This window comes from Pollicipes pollicipes, unplaced genomic scaffold, assembly GCF_011947565.3.
Source record: "Pollicipes pollicipes isolate AB1234 unplaced genomic scaffold, Ppol_2.1 Scaffold_5724;HRSCAF=6776_pilon_pilon_pilon, whole genome shotgun sequence".
Lineage (NCBI taxonomy): Eukaryota > Metazoa > Arthropoda > Thecostraca > Pollicipedomorpha > Pollicipedidae > Pollicipes > Pollicipes pollicipes.
Genome location: NW_023596746.1, coordinates 33,523,906 through 33,529,378, shown reverse-complemented (window position 1 = coordinate 33,529,378; position 5,473 = coordinate 33,523,906).

Here is a 5,473-nt window from a genome sequence, read left to right as displayed (position 1 = left end):
TCGTCGGGCGGAGACTGCCACCGTCCGGCCGCTACCCGCGTCACCAGTGGCCGGTGAAGCGGGTCAGCCGAGCGCCGGCGGCCGCTCACCAGCCGGCCGATGCGTATCGAGACGCCGCGCGCCGCCATCCGTCATCGACGCCGTGTGCGGCGGCGTCCGAGCGGCAGCGGCACGGTCATTAGCCGACCCCCCGCGCCGCGCGACACCCGCCCACCCATCTCCCGCCCCGCGGCACACGTGCGCACGCTGCGCCGTCTCCGAGACGCAGTGACATTTGCGGCGTAGCGAGGAGGATGCGGATTTCACGGCATCCATTACGACCGCCATCGATTGCCGTCACAGAACTCCGTATCGCTGGGATTGTATTTCTTGTATGAAGGTTAGGGTGGGGCTGCATCGGGGAGATCACGGGATATCAGACGATCGTGTGTACATGTTAATTAGCATTACAGTTATACGCGCTTTCGTGACCTGACGTCACACGATTGTGTGTTGTGGATCTCTGGAGATCAGGTCGTAAGATAATTCATGTGCTGCCAGCCATACAATGCATCTCGATATGGCCGGTGCCGTCCTGACGCTTTGTGACTTGAAGTCAAGAGAGCGACCCTGGTGGATGATGCTATCAGTAAAAGTGTCACTAGCTATGGTCGTCATTCGCGTGAATTTGTTCTGATGTTCATCTATCTGGCATTGTGTTCTGAGCTGCATCATTTGTGTCGGAGTTTTTTTCGGATTTGCGAATGATCCCGGTAGGCCGATTTAGCCAAGGTGACACCATATTCGGTAACCATGGAGCAAATACAATCATTTTGGCATAGAACAAAATGTAGGCATTGTTCCCTGTGTGTTCATTTGACTTCATTCATAAGCTGTCACCAACGATACGAATCGTAGCGGCACAGATTAAGATGACATGCATAGGTTACTGAAATAATAATAAAAATCAACTCAAGGGCTGTGTGTACATATGTAAGCAACTGCACGAGTACACGTGTACCAAAGGCATCCAAGGGATGCATCCAGAATTTCGTCGAAGGAGGGGCCACACTGCACTGCGGCTCAGGTTTTTGGTGTCCCCCTTCCTATCCTCACGAAAAGGTCACCGGATTTCGGCCACCTTAGATTTCAGATTCTCATTGTGTATTGGGAGACTGCCGTTCTCTGCGCATCGTAGAAGACTAGACGTTGTAAGTATACGTATACATTGCACGCGTTTGTTCCAGTGGCAATTGGATCTTACCATTTTGAGCTAAAATTTTCTGAGGCGATGTAACAAAACGAGCTGAAGTCGGCTCCGACAAGCAACGTTACTTTCGAAACCGACAGAAAGTTGCATTTTGTGGGTCCCTGCCCGTGAAGAGAACGATTAAAGGCGAAACCTATAGCTTGTCCATGCATTGTAAATCGCAGTGTCTCAAATGGCATCGCATGGCACGAATGTTGAAATGTTTGTGGTTGCAACAGAAGGTGGCGAAGCCAGTGAAATTCGCAGAACTTTGACCCGATATACTTTCTGGTAGAAAAATGTCCGGCCAGCTGACTGAAATATGTACCATTTCCTGTGCCGTAACCACGGAAATAAGGAAATCTTGAACAAGTTTAGAATATCATGAATAAGTAAGAAGTGGGTACAATTTGGAGTGAGGAATGTGACGTCAGCAGCGCGTGAGATGCTTCAGGCTCTCTGATACGGATATCTGGCGCCGGATCCGCTCAGCGGCCCTCACTGGCGCAAAATGATCATTTACTGGCGCAGAGGGTCGAACAATTGGCGCCGAGACATCAGTTCGGCCCATCGGCCGCTGGTTAAAACTGTTCAGATGTCGCTCGTTCGGTGCTGTGGCCTCTGACTAGCAAAGAGCTTGTTCCCTATCCAACTGTGAATGTGAACTCTCGCATCATCGCTTCTCATATATCCTTTCATTGTCAAAAGGGTCCCGCCAACTCAAGAAGCCTTTTGACATTCGGAGTTCCGTACCTGTCCTTGTTCAGCTTATGCACCCCTTGCTAACTTGGGCCCATTGCCGCCACAAGGTCCCATGATAGGCATTGGGGGTTCTGACCGGCACGGGGTCCCTTTGCTGTTTTAAGGGCTCTGAGCAATGCCAGAGGCCTGCATTCTGATTGACATTGGCAGGCCCCGACTCGTCCCCTGTCCGCAGTCCAGACCGACACGGAGACAGCTGTTCTTTATTGGTGATCTCAGTCAGCTGACGAACAAGTAGGCTCTCACAGTCCCAGCCCCCCCCCCCCCCCCGTCGCTTTGAGAGGTACACTGACCGACGTTTTAGGGTTTGATTTTCACGTTGGGCTCCCTCGAAATGAAGATCTTGATATCATTACCATACAACTCTTATCTAAAAAGCTCACTTCAATCCCCACATGCGGTTGAAGGCGACAAAATGCCCCAAGCGGCGCCGCGTTCAAAGTTAGGGCCCATCCCAACTCCTCCACCTGTTCCCGTCACCACAGCCGGAGCCGGAGCCGGAGCCGGAGCCGGAGCCGGAGCCGGAGCCGGAGCCGGAGCCGGAGCCGGAGCCGGAGCCGGAGCCGGAGCCGGAGCCGGAGCCGGAGCCGGAGCCGGAGCCGGAGCCGGAAGGCCGGAGCGCCGGAGCCGGAGCCGGAGCCGGAGCGAGCCGGAGCCGGAGCCGGAGCCGAGCCGGAGCCGGAGCCGGAGCCAGAGCCGAGAGACGAGAGAGAGAGAGAGAGAGAGAGAGAGAGAGAGGAGAGAGAGAGAGAGAGAGAGGAGAGAGAGAGAGAGGAGAGAGAGAGAGAGAGAGAGAGAGAGAGAGAGAGAGAGAGAGAGAGAGAGAGAGAGAGAGAGAGAGAGAGAGAGAGGAGAGAGAGAGAGAGAGAGAGAAATGAAACTGGCACGTCGGTACACCACATTTGGCATGCAGATAGACACCAACTTCGGAACCATGCCAGCCCAACCCTGACGATGGGGTTGCATATAGGCTGCAGACGGGCAGAAGTGAAACAACATTCAAATCGCATCATAAACATCGAGTGCTTCAGAGAAAACCATTGGCACACACAGGCTGGGGCATCAGCAGAAGCCGAAATTTATCCATGGGAAATGATGAATGCATCGTTTCATTGTGAGTACTGACCTTTACTTTTGACTATTTCGCTTATGCATCTTGGCTAAAGTTGGACAGCCGCTTCTGCAGTCGGCAACAGGGTACGTTTCATACAAACGGATATTGCATAGTCAATTACCTGACTGCAGCGGCAGTCTAGTAGGACTGCCCAGGGTGCACGCTGTTACAGGAATAATTCGGCCGCTTTCTGAACACGAGACAGAGTGTGATAGAGGGAGAAAGCTGATAAACTAAGTGCTATTAGTTTCATTGTGGACAAGACCTGTGAGGTCGGTTCCAATAACCAAGTGGTTCCGATCCGTTTATACGGGATCTCTCATGGCCGGCCCTCGTTTTGCACGCGACGCCAACATGATTTGAAGGGATGGTGTGGTGTGTCATTTGCGGTGGGACCGTGGACGTCCCTGCATGTAGGAACACACGCCTGGATGTTACGTCCGTGTGGAAAAAAGGTCCGACTCTGTTATGTACGTACTTTATCCAACCATTTGCGGATACCGATTCTTGTTGTATAACAGCCATCAAGTAGTTATGAGCTTGTCATGATTTTCGAAGAGCACACGCCCTGCCACACGAGATAGATAGGGCTACGACTCAAATTAAAAAAGGCAAAACAAACTCAAAGGCACTAGACCGGGTTGAATTCGAGCGTTTTTGCGCGGCACGACTTCATGGCCTCACGCTATCCCGTTACTGAAATCAGCTTTCTGTCGGTCGGCGTACTTGTACACATGGAACGCTCCGTAGACATGCATGTAAAACAGGTTTTATTCTGGTTCGACTCCTTGTAATGGGCTGACAATATCGTTGGCGTAAAAAACCCATGTGTAGTACGGTGAATATGTCGACGTACAGGGAGCTTCATATCCGATTTGGCGCCAGCACGTCAAACCGGCAGCAAAAGACGGGCCGTAAAAAAGCCACAGGTGTCAAGGTCGCGGGAGCCGACATTGTTCGCGGAGTTATCGTCCGTGTAAGCCCCTCAGTGCTCGGCGGATGACCCACTTCAAAAGGCTGCTCAGGATTTCCGCATATCCTAAATTATGCTCCGGATGCACCACAAACATGTCATGCTACGCTAAACCAGGGTCTGCCCGTACCTTTTCTGAGCAAATGTGCCAGGCATCACCACAAAGACGCTTGGCGAGTGATGTCATTTGTTTATGGGTTTTGCGACTTGAAAAAAAAAACACGGCAGAGCGGTTCGAGATGCAACGTTTTGAACGAAACAGCCCACTTTTCACGTGACATGGCGTATTCACGAGCCCGATAAGGACTCTACCGCCCCAAATTGCGAAGCGAGCGATCTAAATTGGGGGCATGCCACCCGCGCTAGCGCACTCCGGGCACAATGCCCTTCTTTATAGCGGTTCACACTCTCCCCACAGCCCGCGACATCCGAGGAATGCTGGCCTCGCCAACGTCATCTGCGACACAGAAAACCCCGCACTAATTAGTCCCCTCCTCAGTGGAGAACGCCGCGATCCCACCGTGGTCCGGGTGGCATTTCTCATCACAGTTACGGATCCGCGCTACTGGGAGGCTGGAACGCGCCCCATAACGGACCGGACGCACATGGGGACGGCATCCCGCCGCCACGCGTCCCAACGCGGCGTCGCCGTGTCGGCTCTTCCCACCGGTTGTGGGTGCACCGGGGAAGCTCTGCAAGATAATGTGCGTACGCGCAGCTCTCCAGCAAACGATCTCCCTACGTCGGGCAAAGAGTACATCTTTTGTCATACCAGTCCATATATTTCCCTCCACATGTGCGGTACATACATTCACGATCATAGCTGCGGTAGGGATCAATAAGCTCAGGAAGCTCACTCGAGGAGCTCAAGTGAGCGCCAGAAGCTCGCCACTACAGATGACCCACGGTTTGTTGCATCGACGTTCGAGGCACTTTGTGACAGCGAGCGGACGGGTCGCAGTCCCATGATCACGACGCGAACAAATTCGAATGCCGTTCTGTAACGGAACACGGCTGGATTCACAGTGTGGTCGCGACAGGGGGCAGGCATTGGTGACATGCCGTATGATGCATGGTGCAGGGTGTGTTGCGCAGAAGCAGTCACACGTAAGTTGTGGTAGAAAGCTCAGGCTTACACAAAGCTTGTAACGCTCGACAGAAGCCTCCAAAAAGGTGGCAAAGTACCGTTAGCACCTGTGTAGCCGTTTATATGCTTGCTACGCATATAACGAAGCGCCATCATCAGCGCACGCTATCAACGACACCCATATACGAATGCAACGCTTCATGCAACGGTCCGGTTATGCATGACGTGTTTGGAACAAGATTCCCTGCAATTTATGATAGCAATGACGCGTCTTCACCAATCAGGGAACCCGGCGGGAGCAGAGAAAGC